This window comes from Balearica regulorum, chromosome 13 (assembly GCF_011004875.1).
Source record: "Balearica regulorum gibbericeps isolate bBalReg1 chromosome 13, bBalReg1.pri, whole genome shotgun sequence".
Taxonomy (NCBI): Eukaryota; Metazoa; Chordata; class Aves; order Gruiformes; family Gruidae; genus Balearica; species Balearica regulorum.
The window spans coordinates 4,008,459-4,025,575 of record NC_046196.1 but is presented as its reverse complement, the minus strand read 5'-3'; the positions used below and the strand labels follow the sequence as shown (position 1 = coordinate 4,025,575).

The window sequence follows — 17,117 nt, the reverse complement described above, 5'->3', positions numbered from 1 at the left end:
AAGATTCCACTTGTAAATTGCCTTAAAATCTTTGGTGCTTGGCTGCAGCTCATTTCTCTTACAAATCCCTGAGGTCATGATTCAACAATACAATAAATCCAGCTTAAGGGCTCCTTGCGTCGGATCAGAAAAGTCATGAGACAGAATCACAGCACATTGATCCACAGTAAGCAAACTTGCCGGTTCAAAAGTATTAAAAATGAATGACAAGTTTACATTGGACCAGATGTCTCACTCCTAGATGAAGCATCTTCTGCAGCTACTGCTCCAACATTTTTACTCTATCAGAAATTGTCTGTCCTCTTCTAGGCAGGGGAAAATTAGTGTAAACACTGTGTTCTGCACTCCAGCTACTTCACCAGAAATCCTGCGCCGATGTCTGACCCACATCAAATGTGTACTCCAGCGCAGAGGTCTGGTATTAATGATCGCAGAACCAGGGCCTCGAGTCCAGATGTGTGGGAAGATGCTTGAAAAAAGAAACAGTGCTTTTTCAGAGGCAGAGATTTCTCCTGGTCCTTTCAACAAGGAAGTGAGCAAAGTTGCACAGGCAAATCAGTGCAAAGAATTCTTTCTTAAGCACTGAAAGACTTAAGAGTCCAATGAGATATTGCCAAATGAGAAAGGAGCTGTGAAACGTTCCAGCTGTGGCTGGCGTGGAGAGCTATTCCTCCTCAGTCCATCACGTGAAGATTTCCTAAGCTGGCCCCTGCCAAACATTCGCTGGTAGTAAATGACTGAAACAGTCAGGTCTGAAATAGTTTAAATACTTTGTCGCAGCAATGAAAAGCTTAGCAAATCAAGGTGATTCATTTAATAAAGTCCTTTGGCTAATAGCATCTAATTTTAAGGAAATAAATTATACTTTCATGTAAAGCAAGCAGCAGTTCCAAACCGAGTTCCTATTGAGAAAAAGAATTGATCCCTGATTGCGAATTTGCTTGAGTTTTTCTGGATTTTTTTTTTTTTTTTTTTTTTGGTGGCCTGAAGCCATCCATACATTTGCTTTCAATATTTCACCAACACACCTTTTCTCTGAGAGACGTGTTGTTGTGTAATGAAGTTTTATTACCCATTTTCATTTGGGCATTTTGACTCAAGGAGTAACTTCATTGTGCAACACAAGTGCCAGGTGAACATTTGACACTAACTGGGGACATTTCTTTGTGGTCCCTTGACCATGCTGCTAAATCCTCCTGGTGATAGAAATAATAACCAAGATATCTGAGGTCACATTCACAATAGCCAGAACAATCCCGCAGTCTCTTCCAGAAAACAAGGAATTGCAGTAAACAAGGGAGAGGCTTCCCAGAAAGAGTTATTTTACAGTGAGCTCAGTCCATCATGAGCCGTAGAGAATTGAAGCAGTTTATTGTAGTACTCCTGCAGGTCATCCCTGATGGAGGGTGAACATGGATGTTTAAAGTGTTTACAAAGCTGAAGGCTTGGACTGATGTATTTAGGAACAGGATTCTTTCTGAAATAGGGTGTTATTCTCCTTCAGGACAGCTGTTTTGTCTTTATAGCTGTTAAATATAATCTGTGCTGAAAGGGAAAAAGGGTAATTAATTCATTAGTGATAAGGCTCATTGTTTTCTTGCACAGTGTGTACAGAGCACACAAGGTAGTGCAGCCCCGAGGATTTACCCACTGCAAGAACCCACGGAGGAGAGCTCCAGAGACGGGACTTTCCCACATCGTAACACCGATGTTCTGAACCTCACAGGGTGTTTTGTTCTGCTGTGAGGCAGAGTCTCCAGTCAGATAGTTGTTATTGCTGACTCTTTTTTTAATAATAAAAAAGCCTCTCGAAAAGCAAACAGAATGAAAGTGTATAAGGAAAGATGGTAGTTCTATTTCTTGGAGTCCATAAAGATCTCAGAACTCCTGGAATGGTTGGGTTCCTGGCACTAAAGCAAAATCAGAGGCAGAAAAACAAAAGAGAATGATACCTGGGCATGTAAAATAATTACAATCAAGATATGTTTCTTTTTTAAGCAAGACAAATGGGTAGAATTATTATGATAGGGAACATTACAGAAACATTCAGGTGGCTAAGATTCTAGACAGGAGTGAGGCTCTGTTGTGTTCAGTCTTATATAAATACATGATAAGATGCAGCCTCTAGCCTGGAGAAATTATATTCTGAAAGGCGAGACTCAGAGAGGCTGGGGAGAGAAGAGGCACAGAGAAGGGAAGGAAGCAACGTGCCCCAAGTCAGACAATAGCTTAGTAGCAGCAGCAAAAATAGAATCGGAGCCGGCTTCTTCCCACACTGGTGTGACGGGGTCTTCCTCTCTCCTTGACTGATTGTTGTGAAATAAATCATCGTTTGCAGAAATGAGACACATACTGCTCACATACTTAGCTGCAAATCTATGCCATGCAGAGGTTTTCAGCAATTTCTTTAGCTGCAAGTTTTCCATTACATGTGTGGTCCTTGAATAGTGAATTTAAGCCTTAACAATAAGATTGCTTTTCTTAGTAGTGTTTCATGGATCCTTTAGAAGTAGCCCTTGGAATTCTGCAAATTGCAATTTGAAAACCTGTGCTTTATAAAGACTCTTTATACATTCTTCGTCTTCAGTATTTTTTGGATATTTACACTAAATACTAACAGCTGCAGAAATTCTAAGCCACCCCATTGCTTGTCATCTTCTTTTCACTAAAGTAAATGGAATAATTGAAATTTTCATGCTGAATGAAAACTGTGAAAGTGAATTAAAGTGAACTTTGAACAGTTCCTATAACAACTCAGGAACGTAGAATCAAAATTGCATCCAAGCTAATTCTATTTTCTTTGAAACCCAGGGCCCCTAAGATACACAAATATGGGGGTCTCCAGATTAGTCTCTGATCAATAGTGAAAACATTTACCATTATACCCAGGAATCGATATTTTAGAAATCTCCATGGAGATAATTGCCATGGCAATTCAACAATGCCTAGTATGCGAAGCACATTCATATTAATACCTCTAATTTGTCCAAAATGCCCTTCTTCCATTCTTCTAATGCGCTAGAAAAAGATATTGCATGTTGGATTAGATTTCCAATTACTAGCAGAATACTCAGTTCTTGACAGATATGTCTTCCTGTTGGAAATAAATGTAAACCAGAATAGGAAAGCTGAACTGATCAAACTGAGGTCTTTTCAAAGTGAAAAATAGAACAATTACTGGATGCAAGTAGATAAAAATTTTTCTATGGGACAAAAATTCCTTACAACATGCTGGTTTTGCAAAACTAAAACCTTCCCCGGGAATAAGTCAATTCAATTCAGTATTGAAGGAAAAAAAAAAAATGTTTAAATTTTTTTATTTGTTATTTATTACTTTTTGAAGAAATAACAATAAATGCAATGTCATTGTTAAGACACAATTTCTACAGCTCTTTATACATATACAAATGTTGTATCAAAATCAAAACGGTTTGATTGTGTCAAAAATTCTGCTTTGCCAGAACCGTCACAACTTTTTCTGTTGGTTTTTTCAGTTTGGAACAAAGCACATTTGGAATTCCAGCCTTATAGAAGAACTGAGGTTGGAAGGGACCTCTGGAGGTCATGTGGTCCAAGCTCCTGCTCAAAGCAGAGCTAATTTCTGAGTTAGATCAGGTTGTGGAGGACCTTGTCCTCACAAATCTTGCAAATCTGCAAGAACTGAGATTCCACAGCCTCTCTGGATCCCTGTTCCAGTGCTTCACCACTCTATGTGAACGTTTTTTTCCCCTTATATTTAATCAGAATTTCCTTTTTTGTAACTTGTGACCATCTCCTCTCAAACCACAGCACAGCATCATGCCAGGAAGTTGAGTTGGAAAAGGATAAGCATGGAGGATTCTCCTGTCCAGGCATCCTGGAATTCAAAGTCATGTTTATGCCTATGAGGTCAGTTCGCCACAACAGCAGGGCTGGGGAATGCAGGATGTTGAAGTGATGAGGAAGCTAATTGTGCTGATTTACTTTTTGCCTGTTTCTGCAAAGTGTCATCTGAAAAAAGAAACGGGATAATACTTATCACACCAAAAAGGCAGGGTGATGGGCAGTGTTTCCTTGCCAAATCCACGGTTTTTAGTTGTGCTTTCATCTTCTCCCCACCCAGTGCTCCTTCACCGTCACTCATCATTGAAATCTTTCAGGGAGTCAATCTTTATCTCAGCAGCAGTTCATCAATGCAGATCACTTTAGAGATGCAGAAAATGTCTCTTGGCCTCACTGTAACGCGCAGAAGACTGTAAGCCAAAATGGCTTTCTTACCCTTCGCCAAGGCTCTGCGTCAATTTTAAGTAAGTGGACAATGCAAAATGTCAGGTTTTTTATTTCCTGCAGACCTGCAGCATTCTTTTCCCTGATTTTTTAGCACTGGGTGGAACTGGAAATCTCTGAACAGCCAAGGAAGTGCCCACTGTCTGAAGATAAAGACAATACCAAGGTGGTTTCCTGAGCGCATGAGGAAAGGTGACTGCCTAACGCAACAAAAGCTGGGGAAAGCCCAAGCTCTCAGATTATTTTTCAACTGGTTGAAATGGGAGACCAGAGCACGTCATAAGTAGCAAAACAACAGTTTGCAGGATTCCTTGGGGGGTTGATGCAAAATGCAGTTGTTGCAATTGCACTTGCGAGGAGAATAAAAAACGAAAATAGGTTGTTTGGTGTGTCCTGTGACATAACGCAACTTTCATGAAACCCGGTAAACGTATCAGCTGCAGGGTCGGGAAATACAGCAGCCAGAAGCAGCTCACTTTACACTGTGCAAACGTAAGGCAGTACCTCTGAGGAAGTATGTTGTAAACATATTGGTGCCTTTACACTAAGCACCCTGCCTAATTAAAGGTTTCACCTTGATGCGCACTTTGAGACAGAAGTGATAATTTCATTAAATGAAGCCATGGCTGTGTTGAAAAACATTCATCATTTGAAATACAGTCAAAATGAAACAGAATATATGTCCCGTTATCCTGTAATCTTGTGGGTGTATGCAGGAGAGAGAAAGGGATTAATGAATAAGCTGAAAAGTCTGTTTTCTGGCAATTTGGGCTGTCGGACAGTACATGACACCTTGCACATTTTTCACTTTGTTGATTTTCCTGCTTGTGAAGTGACATGCAAAGCCTGAAGATTTCCTGTTTGAGACACAGACTGCTCATCTGACGGGGGAGTGACGTTTCTTCTTGGTATAAGTCACAGCTGAAGAAAGAAGGACAGCAGAACCACGTCTCAGGAGAGCCCAGCACACCTGGCTTTCCACAGGCACACGCGCACAGAAGTGGGATGTTAATATCACTCACGGGTCAGAAACACCTCCTGACGGAAGGTGTCAAAATGGTTCTCCTTGACTTTTAAGAAAAGAAATTCTGAAGGCTGGAGAGAATGTGCTCAGCAATTATAAGATGAAGATAGCAAATAGACAAACAACTACCAAAGTGCCTTATATGAACAAAGACAATTCTGCACAGTATGGAGTAAAATGTAAACCCATACCAGTATAGACACTGCAAACTGACATGTGCACAGTTCCATTGCTGGTTCAGTTCAAAGCAAGATATGGAGCCAGAAAATGCTAACTTGGTCAGTTGGAGAAGTCGAACACAGCTACCATTGCCTGTGGTTGAGCAAAATTGAACCATCTGACTCTCCCACACCAAGCCACAGCCCTCAACCTGTGGACTTTTCATAAACCAGCAATAAACTGAACTCTTATGTCAGATTAGCAAATTATGTCACAGTCAGGCCCACTCAAGAGATAAGTATATTCAGACACACGAGGGTACACCAGTAGAGAGGATTTTCTGTTAAACTGGAGCGGACAAAGCAGGTTCCTTTGTTATTTACCCTTGTTATTACCATCAAGAGGTGCAGGAGGGCAAACATAATAGCTGTAGCACAGGCCCTAGCTCTTGTTGTGGCCCTTTAGCAACCAAAATAAGTTGAAACCACCCTCAGACAGATCTGAGTAGGTAGAAGGACATTGCAGGGCCAGTGGCAATGATGTGGAACAGAGTAATGAAATTTGGGGGTCTCCAGATGAATCTCAGTGATTGCAATAATCATATATCACACACCACAGCTGCACCTCTGTCACTTGTGTTTTGGGCAGATAGTCTGGAGTCCTGTATCCTGCTGGAATGAGAAAGGGACTAGGATGATCAAAAAGGGTTTTTCTACATCTAACTTCTCTGATGCTGTTTCTTTTGAAAAGGACCGTAGGATATTGCATTATTTCCACCTTTGTAGAAAAATTTTATCTTAAAAAGATTCTTATTAAATAGTCTCCTGCTGGGATTGAGTTACAGAGTTGGGTTATCTGAGCACTCCAGAGTGCTCTGAAAATAGAAGAGGGAAAATGCTTCAATGAGGGAGAAAACGCACGCCTGTTCGCAAATGTTAATGTGAAATTTCCTAGAGTGTTGGGGACACAGCGAATTGTTGCTATTAAATTAATTTTCTCACTAAAAATATTCGAGTCAACTCCAAATAGTCTCCTTTACTCATCTGTGTTTCCAAAAGCCTTCTGAAGGTCTTCTCTTCGAAACCAGCCTTCCTTTCATCTTCTACTTGATCATCTTTGGTGATGCTTTTATGGGCAGTTATTTTTTCCAAACACCCTTCATTCCTTTGTCAGGCTGGCTCATGTGTAACCTTGCTGTATCTTCCACTGAAAACATGCATCGGTTGTGGAAGCATCTCAAAGTCTGCTCATGAGCAAGGCCTTAAAGCATTGTCCAGCCATAGAGAAACAGTCCCTCCACCAAGGAATTTGTGGTCTAACCCCCAATCAGCAGTCTAACCCTAGACCTGCTCCACCCAGTCTAATCCTAACAATCTGATTTACAGTATAGGATGTCAGACACAAACACCTGGAGACAATTTTCTGATTATGTAGCCACAGTCTTCCTTCAGTGCGGCGTGGAAGTTTCCCTTTTAAATCCGGGCAGCTGTAGATTTATGTCATACTAATGATTGAATCCTTGCCTTGGCACTTAGAAGATATTGGTGAGGTGGTAGCAGTGTCTGCGTATACTGGGCAGCTGGCTTCCCAGGGCAGCACTTGTCTGCTGTTGTGATGTTGAAGAGGGTATGTGTCTAGGAGTTCAGTTTGCTTTTTTTGGTCTGAAGGTGTACGTACACCAGCACTCGGTTTGTGTTATGGAGAGAATGATTAAACGGCCACCAAGGATGTCCCTGCTAATTGCCCAAACCTATTCTGGAACTTGGGACAGGAGATAATTCAGGCCTGTGATAAAACTGCATATTGTTCATTGCTCCAGGAGGGAATGATTATTTCCTTTTGATGAACTGTGTTGAGACCTTTGTTTTTATATGTGTCTTCAACAGTTTGGGGAAATTACCTGATCCCTAACCATATCAGTGTCCAAACAGATTATCCCAAGCACTGAAGTTAGAGAAAAGGTAACTGCTAGTTTAGATGCTCTGATTGTGTCATTTGAATTCAGCTACCTCTCTCCACTGAACCATGGGTGAACCGCAGGAAGTAAAAACTAGACAGGAAGGTCGTCCAGTCTGTGCCATCGTTTGTCCTCTGATGCACTGTCATGTCCAGGTGGGAAGGAAATACAGGAACTCTGTATGTCCTCTCCTTTATCACCAGGTGGCCAGCAAATATAGAAAATATAGCTCTTTTTTAAAGCCTTTCTCCTAGGCCTTGCAAAGATCAGTGACTGAAGAACACAAACAACATCTCATCACTTGTATGTTCTTAAGGTATCCTGAAAAACTACTGCATCATGTAGGATACTTTTTGAGGAACTACATCAAAGAGGAGATTAAAGCTACTAGAGAAATCACACCAGTGGAGATAACCCATTGTCAGTACTAAGCTGCTCCTCAAGTCAATATGAAGCCGTCACACTGAAAAGGCATAAAATGCAACCACGCTGCAGCGATGAAGCTGTCAAAGTCAGAGCACTATAACACATTCTTCTTAGTGATCGTTTCTTCCTGAGCTCATCAAGTCGAACATCTTGGCTCAGTGATCTTGCTGAGAAACACCATTTAAATTTAATAGATACCCAGCATGGTGCCCAACCTCCAGCCATCTTTTCTGTAGCACTCACTGCTTGAAAACTAGTTCAGGACACCTGGCCCCGTGCTATAGATTAATTTGATCTTGTTTTTAACCAGCATAGTGGGGAGGCTCTGCAGCATCACAGATGTATGCTTGATGCTGTGTGCGATGGATTTATTATGGTGAAACCAAATGTACTTTCTGGTGTAGAGAGGAGGTAGAGGAAAGATAATGTTACTTCTGAATCAAATTATCCTCCTTTTTTATACTTAATTAAGAACACAGTTTTGCTCGAGGCTGTAAAGCTTTGGCTTCAGTTTATACAGACGATGTTGTATCTGTCTGCCTGTCCAAATTTTTTACCCTTATGCATTACAGCAAAATCTCTGTGCCTGGTCCTATAAAAATTGATGGCAAGAAGCCTATTGATTTCAGCTGAACAGGAGCCAGTAGATGCTGATTTTACCTGGACAGTATTCTTTAACAGATGTAGCTCAGTAATAATTCATGTAGTTGAATCAAACATAAAACTATGAATGCACAATAAAAAAATCACAGTTCTGAGTCTGTTTTTTTCCTTTCCACTTAATCAACAGGAACAGGGAGAAGAAGCAGACAACCTGTAATGAAAGGTCTTTACCATTTCTTCTGTACTTCTTTGCAGAAATGAACATCATCTTTCTCTCTGAAAGAGTGAGAGGGTAACACAGTACCTTATTACCATTTAGAAGACATTTTCTTTGGTGATGCTTTTACCACATTGCATTTGTAACTGTTGAAACATGTTCTGGATCAGAAATCTTGGTAAAGTCAAAAAGGAGGTTGTTCTGTAGAAGAGGATAGTGAGGTACCCTTTCAATTTTGGGGTAACAAATGGAGCATGTATCAGACAACACAAGGAAAAGAGACGTTGTTGTAACTTACTTGCATGGAGGAATTGTGGAATTATGTTAGTTACTCGCTGCAGCAACCTGTGGGGTGTCCAGCCACAGGGAATCTGTAAGTGCGTGATGAGACAGGTAAGAGTTCACCAGTTCTGTCCTGGAAAATGCTGGAGATCCCGGGGAGAGTCTGAATCCTCTCAGGTCTTTTCAGGGCTCCATGGAGGTTTAGCCTGAATCCATCTCGTACACCAGGCTGCTGAAGCAGGAGCTCTCTGGTCCTTTCTGAATGTTCAGTGGTTGCTGAACTGGGACTGAACATATGCTGTGAATGTCTCTTTCCCTCTCCCCTTGAAAGAGAGTGGAAGGTCAAATCCGGCTGTGGATTCAAATACTGAATTTCTGGCCTGTCTGTGATTTATATTGGTCTGTCGTGCTTGTAACATGAAAAGTACTCTGTTTAATGAGAAAGTGGACTCTGTTCCTATTCCAGCTCCCATATCCCTGATTCAATCTAAACCACATTTCCTTCACAAAGAACCTTTCAAAAGCAAAGAATTTCAAAAATCACTGCTATGAACGGTCCAAGAACCTACATTGTAAAGAAGTCCCCAGATGATCTATCGCCATTGCAGATTTGTTTGTTAGCTTGGATTTCTTGGTCCAGCAATGGGTCAATTTTCACACACATACAAAAAGATCTTTTGTTTTCCCAAATATGTGTGAATCTTATGGAATCCTTTTAGAAAAAAAAGCATATCTTTTGTTTCAAAGTGTAACGTGCCAGTACCAGTTGCTATGAAAACATCCTTGCCTCTAACATGTTTTTCATTAGGAAAATGTATTCCCAAACTGAAATTAGTACCAGTTTTCAGGAAGGACTCGAGTGTGTCCTTGCCTTGACATCTGTTGGTATAAATAATGTAGTAAAATGTGAATTCAGAAGAACTGCTTGTGTATATTTGAGAAGGTAACTTGTAACTGGGTAGTAATTCTCGCAACCTGCTTGTAAATGCAGAGCTGTACTGAATTCAAATACTAAACCCTGCATAAAGGAAGAATAGAATTATTGCTGGATCACACTTGTAGATCAGTTTTACAAGTTGCAACCAAATAAAAGGGAGAAATTGCAGACTGGCACGGAAGTGTCACCAGGGAGCAACCTTGGGAACAGTTACGCTTGGAAAGGAAGTTTACAGTGAAAGCTGTTTTGTTGTTGTGATTTACATTTCCAATAAAGCTAAACCCCAGGAGAATTTTGGCCTGTGTGGGGTGTTTGCAAGCTGGTGAACACAGAACGTGGACTTTTTCCACTAACCAAATCTTAAAACTCGCCAAAAAAAAAAATCCCCGCAGAATGAAAACCTGTACGCTGTGCATTAATATTAGGGATAGTTGCATTATATAGGACAATAACGAATTGGCAGTTGCCCTAACAGGGCTCTTCTGACCTTACTTTAAGATCTAATCATTATCATTTTGCACAGGACTTGCTATGCACAATAACTAGTAAGCAACCTCCTCCCCTTTCCTCGTGTGCTACCTAAGGGGTTGGTAAGTGATATTCTTTCTGCAAACAGTGAGGTTGACTTGCTGGGAGAAGTTTAAATACTGGAATGAAAAAGGCAGAAACTCGAGGGTACATTTCACTGCTTTTACTTCAATTTTTGAGCATTGTGCCCTCCCGCCTTGAGTGAAGGCTCCTGCTTTGTGGTGTCCATAGCAAGAATAATAACCAGAACCTCTCTACCCAACTCCACAGGCACTATTTTGGGTTGCTGCTCCATTTTGTGCCTCTGGGTTAAGTGAAGGCTTTGTGTGTTCTTGCTGTTTATCCTGTTCAGAGACTTTCAGTTTCTATTAATCTGCTAGGAGGAAAACTCAGTGATCTGCAAGTGGATTCAGAGGTGGTTGTCTGGGTTGGCAGCATTTGCTAGGAGGGCAGAGCAGGCATCTGGGTCCAGAGACCAGTTTCATACCTTGTTTTAATCTGCCCTTACATTTCTATCAGAGCTCTTTCCCAGCATATCACTCAGACTCTTTTTTTAAAATTTTGGTCCAACATGCACTAAACCCAAACTTTCTTGGTTTCTTGCCTGGTTTGGATTTAAGAGGATGAGCTTGTGCTGGTTTAATTTAATTCCACATCAACTCTTAAATTCTTTTCCCACTGGAAAGCTTCAGCTTTTCTGGCTGGGCTGAAAGTAGCATTTGGCATAAGTCATAAACCCTACTTCAGACAACTTAATCTATTCAAAATGGTGCTGAAAGGGAAAAAGAGCACTATTGCAAACAAAGGCTTGTGTATCCTTATCTAAAGCTGTGAGAACCTTATGGCTATGAGACAAGTTTTGTCTTTGGATCCAGCTGTAACACTTTAAGATGTTACTATTTCGGCTATTTATTTGCTTTGTCCCTCCTGTCTAGAGTAGAGGTGGCTCATCCATGCCTTGCCACTGCAACATCTGAGTTCAGGGAAGATGCACTTTGAGTCAGTTCTTGTATAATTGTACCTGAGGCAGTGAAGATACTTGATGTTCAGAAGAGAGATGAGATAAATCATCTGTGCACAGCAGGCAATTGTATTCCCCCTGTTTGCTGAGCCCAATAATTGGCGTTTCATTCAAGCATCTATTCCAGAAAGAGAGCTCTTGCTTTGTGTAGTAGAAGAAATGGTGAACCAGTTGATGGCCTTCACTGTTTCTTGCAGAGTTTAATCACCTTCCCTAATAAAAATGTGTGCCTCGTTTGTTGTTCCAATTTGTCTGTCTTCAGCCTTTAGCCACTGATTCTTGTTCTGTCGTGCTGTGCTCAGCTCCAACATACCACTTCATCCCCCAGCAAAACATCATCTTCTCTCTTCACCCCCCCAGCACCAGGCAGTGTGGTTCACATTTATATAGTTTGATGCCCCATCACAGTAGGTTTTGTTAATCGGATAAAATTATTAGTTGAATGTCTTCTGCGTCCCAGGTCCGTGATTCTTCTTGGAATATGCCATCCCATTCACTGCAATTAAATCACCAGCTAGGGCAAAAATGTGCTCAATTTATGACTGACTCCTCCGTGTACTCGTGTAATAATCCTCAGATAAACTGATCATGAGATTGTACTGCTTAAAGCCAGTGTTTATCTTTCCAAGCACTTAAGGCATTAACTATCAGTATGAGAGGAAAATGAAATGTTGGCAGAGAGTGTTCAGAAACAAACATGAACTGGAATATGAAGAGGCTTGATGAAGGAGGGCCATCTAGCAGATTTATGCTTTCATCTGACAGGTTCTAGCTTTTAAATAAGGAAGATGAAGATAATAAATTTTGTAGTGTTTCTGATTTACAGCTCTGAGGTAAGATTTACTGCTCTGTACAGATCATGATTGAGATTCTCTATCAAATCACTCCATAATTGCATCCATATTAACCCAGTGGCAGTCCGATTCTGGAAGCTTAAGGATTCTCCAGAAAGTTTGCCTACGTGTGTTAGAAGGAAGATATAGCTAGATGCAGGATGCTTCCTGAAAAACAGCTTAAAAGAAAAAGGAAGTGCTTATTTCTGAATTTAAAAGTTTTTTGTGTTTCTGTCTGAAATGTTTTTTGTTAACCCTGTAATTCCACCTGAAGGTGTTTGGGGGAAAAAAAGTGAAAACATTTTCAAACAGAACATGGTATCTGATGACAGCCAACATAAGGACACGGAAAACTGCTGCCTGTCTAGGTAGTACCGTGAATACCGATACATTCATACGGATACTGAAACCCTTTCATTGCAAAATAGGCAAGAGTCGCTTTTCATCTAGAAAAGAGTATAGTGCTTCTCTTTAGTCTTACTAGTTATTTTCAGATGCATTTAATAGCCTATGGATAACAGAATAATTTGTCACTATAACATGAATAGCATTTTATGATAAAGCGTTATGATTCTTTTTCTGAAAAAAAAATGCTAGTAATTTTTGTTTTATTTTTGTTTTGGTTTGGAACTCAGCAAAATTGAAACATTGAAATTTTACGTTAAATATGCTTTTCATACTCTGCGGTATGATAACACACCCTTGGTTGTTACATTCTGGATGGAAGACAGCTGAAAATTCAGACTTTGTCACAGCACACTTTCAGTCTTTTCTGAGCCGTGTATTCTGTAGTGAGATTCCATATATGTTTTCTCACATGAAACTTTTCCTGGTGTGTCGCAACCCAGAAATCAAGGTGAGAAGGCAGAATTCACGCCTTTGCACAGGGACAATCTCACCGCAGCCCCTTTGCTCTCAGCATCTCTGACTCCGCCGAGGACACCCCTGAGATATCTTTAATTTCTGATTTTGGCAAAACGCTTCCTCCCGTGAACATCGATGTCAGAATTAACTTCAGCGGGACACGATTGAACTCTTATTATTTTTAAATCATGTCACTAATATACTTATTGGAGTCTTGCCCTGGGTGTAATAAAACCCAGTTTAAATTGCCGAAGGGTTCAGCTGCTGCCTTGAACAGCTGCATTGCTGTAATTTGCCAATAGGATGTATTACATCCTGATTACAGTTTCTGTTGAGTGATAGGACAAAATTACAAGGCAGAAATGGGGCTAATCATGATAAAGGAGATAAGTCTATTCATCTACTGTCCGCATTTAATATTTGCAGAACAGATGCTGTTTGTTCCCCTTCAGCTGCATTTACATGGAAACGCGATTTCACTCTGAAGATGTCTTAAGGTTAATGAAAAACCTTGTTGGACATTTTGATGGGGGAGAGAGAGGAAGGTGAAATATCTTGGAAGGTTTCGCTTTGTTTCCCAGGCCTGATAAACTTAGACAAATCAATCAGTCGTCTTAAAATGAGCAAAGTGAGCTACTCCAGGCCAGAAACAGATGTCTGTGAAAGCTGCAAAGCCCATGTTTTTAGCAGATGGATTGCCAGCATAGGTGCAAATCACACTGGGAAAGACTGTGCCACTCCAGGGATTGAGGCCTGAGTGGGCCGTGGATGGCCTTTCATTGGACTCATCCCCACCAAGCAACACGCAGTTCCTCATGCTGCAATTAAACCATCTCTTTCAGCGTTTTGCCTCATTGGGCCGTAAAGCCAAGCCTTACATGAGGGCTGCGTTAACACGTTGCCCCCATTATACACCAGAGAGGTCCCGAAAGTGTGAGATTTGGGGGTGGAGGAGGTCTCACTTCAGAGCTCAGTAAGAGATATATTCCACTTCCACAAGTCCATGGTTCCAGTCTGGGGAAATCTCGAGAGATCCTTACTTCCAGCCCCCACCCAAGCACCACCACGACTGTAAGAGATCCAGTGCCAGGAGGAAGCGGAAGCGCGTCCGCTGGGGACGAGGCAATAAAATGAGCTGCTGTCGTCACGCCTGGAACAGAGCTTATAGCGATTAAACAATGTCCCTTTTTGTGCTGCGTCGTGGAGCGCTGAGCTGAGCTAGACTCATACCGTACTGCACAAAATATCTTGCAGCTCCCTTTCACCCCTCTCTGCACCTCCTCCCGTGCCTTGTTGCTAAATAGCTGCAACAATTCAAGCTGGAGAGATTAGATCACCCCGGGGGTTCGTACAGCAGAGCCTACTTAACACCAGCCAGTAATCTGGCATTATGCACTCTTTGGGACAGCAGTCTATAAAAACACACGCACAGCACGCTGGCGGTTTCCATGGGCCGGTCTGTGCAGCCGGGGTTGCCTGGTTCAGCTATTTTCTATTCTGCACTGGCCGGCTTACTCCTCGGAGTGAGAACTTGCCGTTCACGTGCTGCAGCCTGCCGTGACTCAGAGCAGCCTTGCTGTCTCCCGTGCTCAGACCACAACTTCGCCCCTGCGTACAGAGCCTTCTTCTCTCTGATGGCTACCATGGCCTCCTAAACATGCCTTGGGGGGATCACCCATTCAATCCAGCCCTTACCACCAGCTGACTGCACTGCATAAAAACCCCCCAATCTGGGCTTGCTAAAATCAAGTTGTCTGCTGCGTCTGACTCTGTATTAATCAAGATGATTCTGGAGGATATTTCACTCAGCTCTGTTGATCCCTCCCTGCTAAAAGTGGATGCTGCCTCGTATCTGTTGTACTTGTAATGTGGAGGAATAGAAAATCCTTTGGCGATGCCAAATATAAAGCAGCTATTGAACCGTTTCAATCTGTTCCTTGCTAGACACAGCCCCCAGCGTGCTGTCGCCGCCGCTCACACTCTCCCTCGCTTTGTCGGAGGCAGAGCGGAGCCTCTCCGGCCCCAAGCCCCGACATACGGCAAAGCCCCTACTGAGCTGCAGTGCGAGGGACGCTGCAGGCCTTTGTGCAGCAGCAGGTCTTTAAAGGCTGATGAAAGGGCTGATAAGGAAAAAAAACGGGCTTTGAATACTAAGTGGACACAAAACAGGGCACCCATGTTTATAAAAAAAAAAAAGTAAAAATGGAAAAGAAAACCTATGTCTCATACGGTCATTAGCATAAATCCCAGGATGGCGTGTTATCAGCATTGCTCTGATAAGGTGAGGAATGCATGAGTTAAGAGGCTGACTCCCCACGCTGGGCTGTGGGGCCCTGTAACACACGGGCTGCTATTTCTGCTTCAATTCCACAGTAAAAGGCTCTTTCCTGAACAACGGTATTGTGCTCCAGGAACGACAGTACAGCCTGGTTTATACTAATCTTTCTGAAACACTCTGAGACCTCCTGATGAGACATATTACAGAAAAAATAGGTAGTCTTAATTCCTTCTTTGTCTCCATCACTCCGGGTGCAAAATACAGTCCATAATAGAGTCCCAATCTATCTGATTAGAGCATCAGCCACTTGCAGACATTCAGCTACACTAATGTACTGCGAAGGATGATAGTGAGGAGGCCTAGAGTTTTAAAATAGAGACAATTTCCAATTTATGTTCTGTTATTGTGATATGCCAAGCATGAGATCCCAAATGCGCCACAAATAATTGGTCTTAGCTTTTACTCTTCATGCGCCGGTCTTTCTTCTGCTCAATTTTTGTCAGTTGTTTCTTGCATTCTTAATTATTAGTGAGGAAGGATAATGCATGCAAACGCTGTGGGGTAAATACTTTTCCAGGCAGGCAACAGCAGACCCCAGAGATACGTTTTAGCCTGCAGAGCAGATGATGAGTTACACCAGGCGTGTATGGCTGAGCTGCTCCCATTACAAACGTGACGAGGGTTTGACTTAATACCAATAAAGTCACTCTCTTGAGGAAAATGAAGGCCATTTGGTAATGCTGAAGTATAATCAACATTTTAAAAACAAAGCCATTTAACATCTAATTCAGATTACTTTTATGGGAGTGATGAGAGGGAGGGAAGCATTAAATTCTTGAAAGACATTTTGCCCCAAATGCTCCTAGGCAGCCACCTGGGATGTACATTCATCACTTGGGCTGGGGCTGGGGTCGGGGCTGGCTGTGTTTCCAAGACATTCTTTGTGACAAAGATAATCTTACATTTGACTGAAGGTTCGACAAGCACGAACTTGATTAACTTGCTGTTGCAGTGTTGTTAGAGGAACAGGACTGTACAAACAAGAACTCCCCGGTGGGATTTTTTAGAACTGACCCAACTGCACTCCAGTGAGGCCAGAGACAAACCAGCAGCAAAGGCTTTTGTACATCTCATCGTGTTTTTTCCCAAGGAACTTCTTCAGAACTATTAGCAAGACGGTGTCACCAGGTAGCCTGCCTGAGAAGATGAAATTGAGGCTGGAAACAAAACAGACAACCGCTAATATCTCTGTTATTAGGATCATTCATTAGGCTTGTTTTTTCCATAAGGATTTATCCTGATGTCTTATCACGAATGACTAATTCCTTCTCTTCCTCATTTTTCTCGTGTGTATCTGATGTTGCTCATGCAATTGCTGTACTAGCAACTGCAAGCTTGATATTCCTGTGGTCAAAATGGGACCATGTGCCAGTACATCACAGAGGTGATTTGAAGAGGGAATACGGAATCTTGTACAATCTACAAACAGGACTGACCAAGGGCAAATGGGATGGCTATCTTGTTTGAGTACTTTGGAGTCCCACTTCAAACCCCCGCAGAAGTCAGGAGAAAATCCAAGGGAGGGACAAACCCCACGTGTCCCTTCCAGCCGCCACTGGTGAGTCAGCCCTGGATGCAGGGCACTGAGATGGCCCCAACGGTGACAGTCAAAGAGGGCACAAGACAGATATGCCTGGAGAAGTTGGCTGGAGGAGACAAATC

The 17,117-nt window shown here is 42.0% G+C and overlaps 1 protein-coding gene across 2 annotated transcripts in view; it reads left to right on the top strand.

Annotated features, from left to right (window-relative positions):
- The window catches only part of KLHL36 (kelch like family member 36), a 98,718-nt gene that overhangs the window by 39,141 nt on the left and 42,460 nt on the right, over positions 1 to 17,117 (top strand). The window lies entirely within an intron of this gene.